Raw genomic sequence first — 15049 nt, forward strand, 5'->3', positions numbered from 1 at the left:
AGGAAAGTTTACAGAGACGAGATAAGGACTGACTTATGGCTACCATGGTTGACGAAGCAGAGAGAGAAACGACCAGTCTTGACTGAGACAGATAGAGGCTCACTATAAACAGTGGTGGCCAAAGTAAGGAAAGCAAGATAAGAGGGCTGTAAATTAAGATAAGAGTTTGAATCATGGAGTTAAAATGTATATAAAAGGCGGTAAGCCCTGAAGCTTTTTAGATTGCTCCGGACAATCTCAGCTCTGTTTTTCTTATGCTAAGAAAAATAAAGTTCACTGCTTGGAAGATCGCTCCTCAGACTCTCTGTGTTTTAATATTTGAATAGGTACAAACAAATTGTCGTCCTGGGGAACCACGACAGTTTCACCCCCACAACCCAAAGATGTGCAGGGTAGGTTAATTGGCCACATTAAATTGCCTCTTAATTGGGGGAAAAAAACTACTACTGGGCGGCTAACATAGCTATGATAAGGAAGTGTATGGTGGGTACGGGGTCTATCAGGGAGCGAGTGGAGGCGGCTTTGTGCAGGGGCACCAGTTTGGCAGCCCTGGTCACGGCTCCCCTACCGCTATCGCCGGCCAGGTACTCCACCAGCCCGGTAGTGGGGGCGGCCCTGCGGATATGGGGCCAGTGGAGGAGGCATGTAGGGGAGGTGGGTGCGTCTGTCTGGGCTCCAATGTGATAACCATCGATTGGCCCCCAGGAACATGGATGGAGGGTTTCGAACATGGTGGCGGGCGGGGGTGAGGAGGGTGGGCGATATGTTCCTGGAGGGGAGCTTTGCAAGTCTGAGGGGTATGGAGGAGGCATTTGGGCTGGTACGGGGAAATGACTTTAGGTACTTACAGATGTGGCACTCTGTACGCAGATAGGTCCCATCCTTCCCACGTCTCCCGCCAATAGGGATCCAGGACAGAATAGTCTCTAGAGGAGAAGGAGGAGAGGGTAGAGTCTCGGATATTTACAAGGCGCTCATGAAGGGGGAAGAGTCCCAGACGGAGGAACTGAAACTCAAATGGGAGGAGGAGCTTGGCGGGGAGATGGAGGACGGGGTTTGGGCAGAAGTAGGGTACACTCAACCGCAACATGTGCCAGGCTCGGCCTGATTCAGTTTAAGGTCATTCACCGCGCCCACATGACGGTAGCTCGGATGAGCAAATTCTTTGGGGTAGAGGACAAGTGCGCTAGATACGCAGGAGGACCAGCGAACCACATTGACATGTTTTGGGCATGCCCCAAGCTTAGGGGGCACTGGGAGGGATTTGCAGGGGTCATGTCCCGGGTGCTAAAAACAAGGGTGGTGATGAGTCCAGGGGTGGCAATTTTCTGGGTTTCGGAAGACCCAGGAGTCCAGGGGGAGAAAGCGGCTGACGTTCTGGCCTTTGCTTCCCTGATAGCCCGGCGGCGAATACTGCTGGCGTGGAGGGACTCAAAACCCCTGAAGACCGAACTATGGCTGTTGGACATGTCAGGTTTTCTGGGTAAGGAAAAAATTAAGTTCGCCTTGAGGGGATCTGTACTGGGGTTCGCCTGAAGGTGGCACCCATTCATTGACTTCTTCGCGAGAGTGTGAACGTCAGCGAGGCGGGGGAGGGGGGGGGAAAAGAGACTAGGGTAGAGTAGGAGGGATAAATAGGCGGGTAGTGTCTGTGGGAGAGGAGCGGGTATGTGCATTATGGTTTGATTGAAGTATTGGTTTTCCGTTGATGTTTGCATATTTCTGTAATCTGAAACTGTTTACAATGCCAAAAAATACCTCAATAAAATTGTTTGTTAAAAAAAAAAATAGAACAATTCTTGAGTATGTAACGCATCTTCTTCTACAGGATGTGTCCCTTTTAAGGTACAAGGTCTAATTATTTTTCAAAGAACTCGAGACAAGTTCGTACAATAGTCAATTTGACAGGGCGAATTCATACAAATGTCAAAGGAGAGGCGGCAGATGATATTCAATGACTTTGGTATTTTTGTCTTCTCAAATCTCTCCTGGTTTTGGAAAACTTTGAAATGTTTTTAAGCGTGACACTCGGGAGTCAATATACTGTTGTAGGCTTATAAACACGCAGAATATGGGAGAAGAGCGGGACTGCTCGAAGCAGGAAAACAGCCAGGTAGACAAGGCTGAGATTTGCGAACCTTCTTATCCAATCCAAGTAGAATTTTAGGCATTCGAAATTTGGCATGCCTGGTAAATCCCACTCCATCCACCTTCACACCCTGCCCCGCCCCTCCCCCCCTTGAAAATGGCTTCTAAATGATGAAGTAAATGATCTGTGTGTTTGAGCACTTGGAGGAAAACAAGCCACATCACACCACTCACTCAACAAGCCTCTCCAAAACCAAAGCACTTATTGGAGGACCCGATAAATAAATAGGTTGCCCGAGTGAAACATCTGCAGGTAATTAAACAGGCTCTGAAATCTCTCACTCATTTTTTCACCGATTTTGCATGCAGTCTAAAATTCACCGGGAACCATCAATACTTAACAGAATTAGCAAATTAAATGTCAGAAATTGATGGGAGTAGATAATGTGCTTTTACTTGGCAAGTGGAAATGTGTGAGGCAGAACTATGGAAATTCTAACCTGTCAAAGTAATTATAGAGCTGCCACAAATATTAGCCATCAGATTTGAATCAAAAAGAGATGCCTTTAATACTGAGGCAAATGTTGACAAAGCACTGTAAATCCATCAGATTCTGAAAGAAAATGCTTCAAGTGTGACACTTCACTTGGAGGGTTCAACACAAAACATTTATCCATATTTGCTGATATTTCAAGGCAATACTACACATTGATCCCTTTTCCTTCCCATTTCTAAGACTGCATCACTAACTCATTGATCAGACTAGTCAACCACCTTTATTACAGTATCTCAATTTGCTCACCACCGGAAGAGCTGCAAACACCATTACACAACCCGAGTGTTAGATTGCACAAAGGGCCCTTGCCAGGCACAAACTAGGCTTGGGCTAAGCAGGGTGTCCAACCCTCTCCCTGCCATGAGGGTCCATGAGAGCAGTGGTTTCTGCCAACACAGAGCAGGAGGGTGCTGAAAATCGTTGTTGGAGCAAGCAAACATGAGGTGGGCAAGTGCTGGGCATGTGCGGAATTTGGAGGTCCAAATTAAAGAACAAACAGCGTGTAGGCAGCAAGGGGCAGTGGACTGAGATATGGGACAATTCCATAAAATGGGGGACAGCTGGTCACCTGGGTCCTTGTTCCAGCGCATGTGGTTTGATGCACAGCCATCATTACGCTCTATTGAAGCAGTAGTGACAACACTGATAATAAAGTGCATTTCAACTGCACCTGCAAAGTGTTTTTTGTTTCACATAACCAGGAGCTGGGCGCATGGCATAACTTGTGGGAACTGGGTGGATTTGATTTTTTAATTCTCTCTGGATGAGGCATCCTGAAATAGAAACGGGAAATGCTGGAGCTGCTCAGACAGAAACTGTGGAGAGAGCGCAGATCGATGACAATTCACCACGCACCTAGAAAAGATTCAGAGATCCAATAGGTTTTAAACAAGAACGGAGACAAGAAAAGGTGGGGAGGGTGTGAGACCAACAGGGAAGGTCTGTGACAGGGTGGAAGGCAGGACAGATTAAATGGCAAAAGGGATGACGGTGGAAGGCAAAATGAGATGGGTAATGGGATAAATGGAACAAAAGACGAGTCTAAGGAGTCGCAAATGACAACAGCAGAGTCACTAGCATCTGCCGCCTGGGAGAAATAAATGGGCGCATTCATTTTTTTTGGAATTCTTGAACTCAATCTGGAGTTCTTACTGTACCTAAATCAAAAGACTTGGTAGAAATTTATTTAGGCAGTGGGTCGCAATGGTTCGGGCGGTGGTAGGGAAGACTTCACACGGATTTTCTCTTCACAGATGTGGCCCGGTCTGCAGGGTATTTCCAGGATTATCTGCTTACATTTCAGATCACGAGCACCTGCAGTGTTTTGCCTTTGTAACTTTGTGCTGCTATGCTTTCTGTTGCAATCGCAGTTAAATTACTATAAACTGGCACCAAACAAAATGTCGATGCTAAAGACAGTTCAGGGAGTTTTCAGAACTTTTAAGAAGCTTTTTAATGAGACAGGGGAATTGACTCAATAGTCAGCTCCGTTCCAAATTTCAAAGACCTGACTGGAAGTTGTAAGCCTGTGGGGTGCATTTTCCATGTGTCTGTGTGTATATTGTTGATATAAACACTCCGATTTGAGCGTGTGAGAGACAGAGATGTAACCTGGCAATGTCCAATTTTAGAGCTCTAAAAATATTAATAGTATTACCAATATAGTGTCAGTCGTCACACTTGCCTCCAACTCAAAGTTGTGGGTTCAAGTTGCAGAAGACACTCGAGTATTCATTCATACCGGGCGGCACAGTAGCTTAGTGGTTAGCACTGATGTTTCACAGCACCAGAGATCCGGATTCGATTCCCTGCTTGGATCGCTGTCTGTGCGTAGTCTGCACGTTCTCCCCGTGTCTGCGTGGGTTTCCTCCAGGTGCTCCGGTTTCCTCCCACAAGTCCCGAAAGACATGGTGTTAGGTGAATTGGACATTCTGAATTCTCCCTCCATGTACCCGAACAGGCGCCGGAGTGGCGACTAGGGGCTTTTCACAGTAACTTAATTGCGGTGTTAATGTAAGCCTACTTGTGACAATAGTAAAGATTATTATTATTCATTCATGTGGGCCCTGTTCAAAGACAGATTCTTGGCCCATTGTCTGCTGATGTTTCATCCTGGGCTGTTTTCTTGGCAGTTTTGTCAACTAGTTGAATGCTCCTCTCTTCCTCTCTCAGAGACATGGGGGAGGAGACAGGCCCCAAGTCTTAATGAGAATCGAATCCACGTTGGTGGCATTATTCTGAACCCAAACAGACAAGACATTCCATTACAGCACATGAGAGTGTTGCATGATCAAAAGTTGACACTGTAGGTATTACGCCAAGGCCCGTTTGGTGGCACAAAAAGGTCCCATGGGAACTATCTCAAAGCAAAGCAGTGGAGTTCTCCTCTGTGTCCAGGCTAATGGATACCCTTCAACCAACATGATAAAACAGATGACCTAGTATTGCTGTGTGAAAATTGGCTGCCATGTTTCCTACGTTAAAACAGCGAGCAGATTTCAGAAGTGCTTCATTGATTGGAAAACACTTTGGAAATCCTGAGGTCATGAAAGATACTGTAGCAGTACAAGATTCCTTTTCACATCTCGCCGTACCATTTGAAATAGAATTTGAGCGCCGAAACTCAGTCACCAAGGCACATGTGGACTAGAAATTAGATACTTCCATATCAGAAGAGAGAAGGAAGAGGGGAATTCTGGAAGCAGAAAAAAAAAATCGTACAGCTTTATTCTTGTCCTGTTGATGTAATAAAGCTAAACCAAATGTCAGGTTTGTTCTTCGGTTGAATATCTGAATATTAGGACTTAACAGAATGAGAGCCTCATCAATAGGAAATGGGTTTAAGGGATAAAGAAATCACCTTAATTGATCAGACATTGAAATAAATATGCTCCAAGACAGAAATCAATGGTACATCAACAGACTGGATCAATATTACCAGTCCCATATCTATAATCAAAATTACAAGTTACATTACACCATTTTAAAAGAATGACTGAAGCAATGTCCTGACGTCGAAACAAGAGAAGCTAAATAACTGCTGAAATGATAGGCAGCAGCATTTAAAGGGGTTGACCAGGATGGTGATAAATCATTTGAAAGGACAAGTGGATTCTATTTGGGTAAATACCTTTTGCATACTGTGGCTTGTCACACTCATTTGACCTCTTGATGTAATTTTATGTAAAATAAAAGATTTTGGGCTGAAGCCATTTTACACGGAACATGGTGTCAGAGGCGTGTAGCTGTGATTGAGTGGCTTTTGATGGCTGAAAAAGGGCCTGCAGCTGCGAAAACCAGTGAATAATTACAACTTCAGTCTGCAACCTTGTACGGGACATCAACAGTTGGGTGAGTCAGCGTGGCTTGGAATATTCTAGTACCACCTCCTGTGAAAACAGTTAGAAGTCTTACAACACCAGGTTAAAGTCCAACAGGTTTATTTGGAATCACTAGCTTTCGGAGCGCTGCTCCTTCATCAGGCGAGTGTTGGACTTTTAACCTGGTGTTGTAAGACTTCTTACTGTGCCCATCTTAGTCCAACGCCGGCATCTCCACATCATGACCACCTATGAAGATAAAGGGAGGTTTGACAGTAAATTGGAAATTCTTCTGGTGTCAATGGCTGAATTGTGAGATTGCCGCACAGTTGAACAAGAACAAATAAGGGTGGCAAAGCTGTTATCAGTACTGGGGAAAAGGAGTATTGTAACCGGGACCTCACTGGGCTACGAAAAAGACAAACATGAGAAATTTTTAGTCGCCTTGAATTCCCACTTTGAATCTTTCACCAATGTCATTCATGAGCACTGCTTAATATTACAGCTCAGGAAGAGGGGGAGAGAATATTGATCAATACATGATGATACAGACCTAGCTGAATTTTGTGAGGTTGGGCAACTGAAGGATGATCTGGTCAGAGATAGCATCCTCTCGGCAACAAAAGATCCTGCTGGGACAGCACGTCTGCTGAGTGAAGGGAAACACCTGGCATGTGCAGAAACTGTTAGGTTGCAAATCATCAGCTAATGAGAGAACTAAAAGGCTTTGCCCTATGCCCAGAGGCAGTTCAAGCAGGAATCAATGAAGAAAAGAAAAGGACAATTTTCAGTTGGGCCAGCATGAAAGATCAAGGCAGGAGGATTGGATATGTGGACGGCACACAAAAGAAAAAAGGAAGGAAACACTACCATGGGGGAAAGCAGAACCACGTTTCATGCAACTGTTGCTGGAAAGGAAAACAAGAAGCCAATAAGGATAGTTGCTGGAGAGATGTCAGATGATGATTCCGATTAGAGCAGATTGGTACCCATCAAGTGTTGAGGTAGAAAATGGCTTATGACTGTCAGGTAACCCTATCAAGTATAGAATGTACCATATTATATCAAATACTGAAGTGCACTACCACAATTAACCTAATATCATAACACTCTACTGGCCAACCACGAACAATGAGATTCAGGATCACATCCATCAGTGCTTGTAATGAACATTAAGCTAATCAGGCTAAAGAGTCACTCATGCGTCATGACATTCCAGAAGGTCTGGGGTAGACCTCTTCATTTTCACTGGGATTGATTGTCTGCTCACAATTGATAATTCAGAATTAGGATAATTAAGGAATTAGACAAGAAGACATCAAAGACTACCAGTGATGGGCGGCACAGTGGCCCAGTGGTTAGCACTGCTGCCTACGGCACTGAGGACCCGGGTTCGATCCTGCCCCCAGATCACTGTCCATGTGGAGTTCGCCGATTCACCCCGTGTATGCGTGGGTTTCACCCCCACAACCCAAAGGTGTGTAGATTAGGTGGATTGGTCACGGCTAAATTGCCCTTTAATTGGTAAACAATGATTGGGTACTCTATATTTTTTACAAAAGGAAAAGACTACCAGTGGGACTGCAGAATGCCTGAAAGCACACTTCAATCATCATGCCATTCCAAACATTGTGATGAGCAACAATGGCCCTCAGTTCATCAGTGAAGAATTCAGATGCTTCATGAATGATTGGGAAATTCAGACCACACATCATCTCCATCCTATCCCCAGTCAAGTGGAAAGGGCTGAGGCAGTGGTGGAAATAACTGAAGGGATCATCAAAAAAAATTGATTAGATGCAGCATGTGTGCAAGGCAATCCTAGAGTGGAGAAAGACACCCTACTGAAAACATGGAAAGTAGTCCAGTCATTAAAGTCATGCTGCACTCACAGACGATTCTTCCGATAGCTAAAAATTACTAAAGCCAGAATTAGTCATAGGAATGACAAAGTAAAAAGCTGCCAAATTGATGCCAGGGCTGAGAATTGGAGAGCCGGACAGAGTGCAAACATTCAATGCACTCAACAAAAGTCATCTCATTTGGAACCGGTGTAGAGCAGCTGTCACCTCGCACACGCTGAGGTAAGCCACCAAATATATCGTCGCAACCACAGACAAATTGTTGGAATCAGAGAAGCTGCTCTTTCACAGCAGACAGCTGATGGGGGAGGATTTGATTTCTGCTGGCTGAGCAAGAAACTAAACAACCATCGCTCCTGGAGGTCAACTATCCCCTAACAGGGCCAGCACGGTGGCAAGCATTGCTGCCTCACGGCACCGAGGTCCCAGGTTCGATCCTGGCTCTGGGTCACTGTCCCTGTGGAATTTGCACATTCTCCCCGTGTTTGCGTGGGTTTCGCCCCCACAACCCAGAGATGTGCAGCGTAGGTACATTGGCCACGCTAAATTCCCCCTTAATTAGAAAAAATTAATTGGGTACTCATTTATTAAGAAAAAACGATCCCCTAATGAATGCAAGGGATCGATGGCAAGAATTACCACAGTAAGAAGTCTTCCAACACCAGAGTCCAACAGGTTTATTTGGAATCAGCAGGCGGGATTCTCCCATTTGGCGGCAGAGTGTCCACGCTGTCGGAAACTCCGTCGCGTTTCACGACGGCGTGAACGGGCCACTGGGTGTGCCGATTCTGGCCCCTACAGGAGGCCAACACAGCGCTGGAGTGTTTGTGCCGCTCCAGCCCCCCACCCCAGCACGAACTGTGCGCCGCGAGATCCTTGCATGCACAGTGGCGCCGGCGCTAACCTGCGCAGTGGCCTCGCTAAACGCGCCGGCCCCGACGCAACATGGCGCGTGAGTTCAGGGGCTGGCGCGAAAGAAAATAGGCCTGGAGAGCGAGGCTGGCCTGCCGATCGGTGGGCACTGATCACGGGCCAGGCCCCAGCTGAGCCCCCCCCCCCCCCCCCCCCCCACAGGCCACCCCCCAACCCTGCACGCAGAGTTCCCGCCGGCTGCGACCTGGTGTGGACGGCACTGGCGGGACTCTGCCTTTTTAAAGCCGTCGCTCGGCCCATCCGGGCCGGAGAATCGGCGGGCTGGCCACTTACAGAGGCCCGCGTCCGGCACCGCGCCAAACGCACCAGCGCCGATTCCGTGGAGAATCGCGTGCCGACGTCCGAGCGGCATGGCCTGGTTGCTGGGATTCTCTGGCCCGGCCCCAGGTTGGGAGAATGCCGCCCACTAGCTTTCAGAGTGCAGCCCCTTCATCAATTACCACAGCAGCAACACGCGCAACAGCCATGCCATTTTCCCAGTGAGACGCCTCAGAATGAGCATGCACCAGGCGAACAGTCATCAGCAATTCGCACATGTACCATTAGAGGAACCAAACACTTTAATAGTAGCGCGTGACTTGCGTATGGAGGGGCAGATAAAATGGGAAAAGACTTGAGAAACAAAAAGTGTTTTTTGTTCCTGCATGGATGGACCACGTATGTTGAGTAACTTGCAAACGTCTCCATTTTCAGCAGCACTGCCCAACAGTTTGAGCACCCGTCCATAACAGGGGTGATATATCGCCTGCTGAGCACAGCCCCCCTGCAGGCTTCACCAGACATTTTGCTTACAAGGAACCATCGGAATCTGCCAAAATGTGCTGGGGACTGCAAACCTGGACCATCTCAATGAAAACAGGTTGGTTGTCAAATAGGCTACGGTTGACTGAACTAAAGCCTGCCTTTCCTCCAAATTTAATCCTGAAGCAACTCAAAATCCTATTTCACACTAATCAAATTCCTGACCCCCCCCCCCCCCCCTTTTTGAATGGCCAAACAAAAGCATCGTGAAAGCTGCCTCTGGCAAACCAAGCGAGCAGGACTGTGACTCTGACTATCCCACCTGGGCAAATGGATGATTCTCCTGTAAATGAATCCAATCTGCTCCCTGTCGTGTTAAGCACACCGAGATAACATGGGCTGCAACTGGATGCAGCTTTAACTGAAAGATACTCCAGACCTTGAAATTAGTTGAATCTGATTTATTGAACCTGTCACACAGTTAGCACAGTTCTCTGTGAGTTCGACTCTCTGCTAGCCTAAGTGTGATTACTTTGTCTGACTGAACCAGACTAGCTCTTAGCCACGTGCTGGATGTGTTATGTGGTATATACACCCTGGCTCACACTGTAGATGCCCCCAGTGGAAAGAGGCGGAGTGTGAGCGCCTCGTGCCTTTTATAGTGAGATACCACCCGCAAGTGTTCTGCCTGCTGATTGGTCGTGTCCTGTTCTCTGTGTTCATTAGCTGCCTGTCTGTATCTCATTATGTGCATGTCTGCATATCATGACACTCCCCAAACACTGCAGCTTACTGACGGAAAGGAGAAGGTTTACTTTGCCCTGTTTTCTTTCTCTTATGTGCGAGCAATCAGCACCCCCAACAACGTGCGGATCACAGTGACGACAAGCCTCCTCTGGTTGTTGCTATGGAAGTTACCATTTGACAATCAGAAAACTCATTCTCCAGCATAGACTCGAGCCCCATTCACTCAGGGGCTGCTTTACGTCAGCCGAACTTGGTAGCATCAGCCCGTCTAAAACCCAGCGACATCGTCTCCTCGTCACATGCATCATATTTGTCGACGGTATGACTATTTGTTAAATAAAACACACGTAAAATATTTGACTGAAATCTGAGGCAAAGTTGTTGTTTTATCCTGGCTCAACAGGCATGTGAATAGTAGCTATTAATAAATGTGCAGTGATCAATCTTCGCCACCTGACGATGTTTAAAGATTAGACCTCCCCTTCTGTATCTAGGTTACGTGCATGAAATCATGATGGAGCGAGAGAAGCGACAGCTTCTGACAGATTGCATTCTGACACAAAGTTAAAATCTAAACAGCAATATCACATAAAAGGAGTCAGTCAGGGCGACAAGGTCTCCCAATCACTCATTCACACTCACTCGCCTCTCAATTCCATTCAAGAAGCTTTGACGATGGGGGCTTTCCTGTCACATATCAAAAAGCTGCAGTTACAATTAATTATTAAATAAAGCAGGGCCAGGACTGGAGGAAGCTGACAGCACAGAGACTCTGGCAGCGGCAGCAGTTCAAACAGTTTCATCTGAAATACAGTTTACAGCTCTGTGATCCCTTGAAATAACATCAATCAAGCCAGCTAAAAGCTGACAAAGCCCGTCTCAGGATGCTTTGCCGCTAATTGTGAAAAGGAACCTCAGCCTTTGATGCATCAAAGCTCGACTTCTGAACAGCCCACTTCCATTACAAGAAGATCCACCGATTTCACAGTGTCAGGGTTAAGCATTTTAGTGCAAAGTGGAGATCTAAAATGAATGCTCCCTTAGGCCCATTCTGGGACATAGAAAAGAAAAATGCATTGAAAATGTGATGGGAGTGGGTTCAGCTCCAGCTCCACCTAAAGGAGGTTGGACTGACTTTGCCCCGTTTTCTGCCTTCTGATTCCGGCTGAACACCCACTTTTAGCCCCTTGGCTTTCGGTCTCCCTATGCATTGCTTTCCCTCTGGCGTCTTATAATCAGCAATGGGTTGAAGTGTTACGGAGAACGGGCAGGAAAGTGGAGTTGAGGCCGAGCGGGCTCCAGGGGCTGAATTGCCCACTCCTGCTCCTTGTGCTTCTGATCTCATTGGGGTCTCATTTTTTCCAGTTGTCCTTAACTGCCCCTAATTACATTTCCTCAGCTCTCTGAGCGTGTACGTGTCAATGTAGATCAGCACGTACATTCGCATCCTGCAGGTTGAGAAAAAGAATGGTAGGAAAGGTTCGCAATGCTCCCCACCTGCCACTTCACGTTGATCTATTCAGCCAACCCAAGGCACAACATCCATCAAAAAGGCCGACGTGGAAAACCCTCCCACACAGGACTTCAACACATATTCAACCTGGACAAATAAATGGCAATCATTGAACAGGATAAATAAATGGCAATCATAGAATCCCTACAGTGAACAAAGAAAAAAGAAAAGTACAGCACAGGAACAGGCCCTTCGGCCCTCCAAGCCTGTGCAGACCATGCTAACCGTCTAAACTAAAATCTTCTACACTTCCTGGGTCCATATCCCTCTATTCCCATCCTATTCATGTATTTGTCAAGATGCCCCTTAAATGTCACTATCGTCCCTGCTTCCACCACCTTCTCCGGCAGCGAGTTCCAGGCACCCACTACCCTCTGTGTAAAAAAAACTTGCCCAGTACATCTCCTCTAAACCTTGCCCCTCGCACCTTAAACCTATGCCCCCTAGTAATTGGCCCCTCTACCCTGGGAAAAAGCCTCTCACTATCCACTCTGTCTATGCCCCTCATAATTTTGTAGACCTTTATCAGGTCGCCCCTCAACCACCGTCATTCCAGTGAGAACAAACTGAGTATATTCAACCGCTCCTCATAGCCAATGCCCTCCGTACCAGGCAACATCCTGGTAAATCTCTCTGCACCCTCTCTAAAGCCTCCACATCCTTCTGGTAGTGTGGCAACCAGAATTGAACACTATACTCCAGTGTGGCCTAACTAAGGTTCTATACAGCTGCAACATGACGTGCCAATTCTTATACTCAATGCCCCGGCCAATGAAGGCAAGCATGCCGTATGCCTTGTTGACGACCTTCTCCACCTGTGTTGCCCCTTTCAGTGACCTGTGGACCTGTACACCTAGATCTCTCGGACTTTCAATACTCTTGAGGATTCTACCATTCACTGTATACTCCCTACCTGCATTAGACCTTCCAAAATGCATTACCTCACATTTGTCCGGATTAAACTCCATCTGCCATCTCTCCGCCCAAGTCTCCAACTATCTAAATCCTGCTGTATCCTCTGACAGTCCTCATCACTATCCGCAATTCCACCAACCTTTGTGTCGTCTGCAAACTTGCTAATCAGACCAGTTAAATTTTCCTCCAAATAATTTACATATACTATGAACAGCAAAGGTCCCAGCACTGATCCCTGCGGAACACCACTAGTCACAGCCCTCCAATCAGAAAAGCACCTTTCCGTTGCTACTCTCTGCCTTCTATGACCTAGCCAGTTCTGTATCCATCTTGCCAGCTCACCCCTGATCCCATGTGACTTCACCTTTTGTACCAGTCTGCCATGAGGGACCTTGTCAAAGGCCTTGCTGAAGTCCATATAGACAACATCCACTGCCCTACCTGCATCAATCATCTTTGTGACCTCTTCGAAAAACTCTATCAAGTTATGAGACACAACCTCCCCTTCACAAAACCATGCTACCTCTCGCTAATACGTCCATTTTCTTCCAAATGGGAGTAGATCCTGTCTCAAAGAATTCTCTCCAGTAATTTTGATACCACTGACATAAGGCTCACCGGCCTGTAGTTCCCTGGATTATCCTTGCTACCCTTCTTAAACAAAGGAACAACATTGGCTATTCTCCAGTCCACCGGGACATCACCTGAAGACAGTGAGGATCCAAAGATTTCTGTCAAGGCCTCAGCAATTTCCTCTCTAGCCTCCTTCAGTATTCTGGGGTAGATCCCATCAGGCCCTGGGGACTTATCTACCTTAATATTTTTCAAGATGCCTAACACCTCGTCTTTTTGGATCTCGATGTGACCAAGGCTATCTACACACCCTTCTCCAGACTCAACATCCACCAATTCCTTCCTTTGGTGAATACTGATGTTAAGAATTCATTTAATACCTCACCCATTTTCTGGCTCCACACATAGATTCCCTTGCCTATCCTTCAGTGGGCCAACCCTTTCCCTGGCTACCCTCTTGCTTTTTATGTACGTGTAAAAAGCCTTGTTATTTCCCTTAACCCTATTTGCCAATGACGTTTGGTGACCCCTTTTAGCCCTCCTCACTCCTTGCTTAAGTTCCTTCCTAGTTTCCTTATATTCCACACAGGCTTAGTCTGTTCCCAGCCTTCTAGCCCTGACAAATGCCTCCTTTTTCTTTTTGACGAGGTCTACAATATCTCTCATTATCCAAGGTTCCCGAAATTTACCGTATTTATCCTTCTTTCGCACAGGAACATGCCGGTCCCGAATTCCTTTCAACTGACATTTGAAAGCTTCCCACATGTCAGATGTTGACTTACCCTCAAACATCCGCCCCCAATCTAGGTTCTTCAGTTCCTACCCTATATTGTTATAATTAGCCTTCCCCCAATTTAGCACATTCACCCTAGGACCACTCTTATCCTTGTCCACCAGCACTTTAAAACTTACTGAATTGTGATTACTGTTCCCGAAATGCTCCCCTACTGAAACCTCTACCACCTGGCCAGGCTCATTCCCCAATACCAGGTCCAGTACAGCCCCTTCCCTAGTTGGACTGTCCACAAATTGTTTTAAGAAGCCCTCCTTGATGCTCCTTACAAACTCTGCCCCGTCCAAGCCCCTCGCACTAAGTGAGTCCCAGTCAATATTGGGGAAATTGAAGTCTCCCATCACAACAACCCTGTTGTTTTTACTCGTTTCCAAAATCTGTCTACCTATCTGCTCCTCTATCTCCCGCTGGCTGTTGGGAGGCCTGCAGTAAACGCTCAACATTGTGACTGCACCCTTCTTATTCCTGATCTCCACCCATATAGCCTTGCTGCCCTCTGAGGTGTCCTCCCATAGTACAGCTGTGATATTCTCCCTAACCAGTAGCACAACTCCGCCACCTCCCCCTCTATCCCACCTGAAACATCAAAATCCTGGAACAAAAGGAGTGCCGAAGGAGGCCATTCGGCCCATCAAGTCTGCTCCTTCAAGTGAGCACTCCACCCATGTGCACCCCCCCCCCCCCTCCTCTCTCCTCCCCCTCCCCTCCCCCCCCCCCCCCCCCCCCCCCCCCACTCTCCCTGCAACCCCATAACCTAATCTGCACATCCCTGGACACTGAGGGGCAATTTATTATGGCCAATCCACCTAACCTGCAAATCTTTGGACTGTTGGAGGAAACCAGAGCTCGCGGAGGAAAGCCACACAGACACGGGGAGAACGTACAAACTCCACAGTGGCTAAGGCTGGAATTGAACCCAGGTCCCTATCCACATTCAACGCAGCAGAAACTGCTTGGCTTTGGGACGTTGCATTCGCTAAGTGAATAAAATAACAATTTTAACACAAT

At 46.9% G+C, this 15049-nt stretch overlaps 1 protein-coding gene across 2 annotated transcripts in view; it reads right to left on the reverse strand.

The window, feature by feature from the left end:
• The window catches only part of LOC119954539 (inactive phospholipase C-like protein 2), a 276466-nt gene that overhangs the window by 196507 nt on the left and 64910 nt on the right, over positions 1-15049 (reverse strand). The window lies entirely within an intron of this gene.

The sequence above is a fragment of the Scyliorhinus canicula genome, chromosome 19, assembly GCF_902713615.1.
Source record: "Scyliorhinus canicula chromosome 19, sScyCan1.1, whole genome shotgun sequence".
In the NCBI taxonomy this organism is placed as follows: Eukaryota; Metazoa; Chordata; class Chondrichthyes; order Carcharhiniformes; family Scyliorhinidae; genus Scyliorhinus; species Scyliorhinus canicula.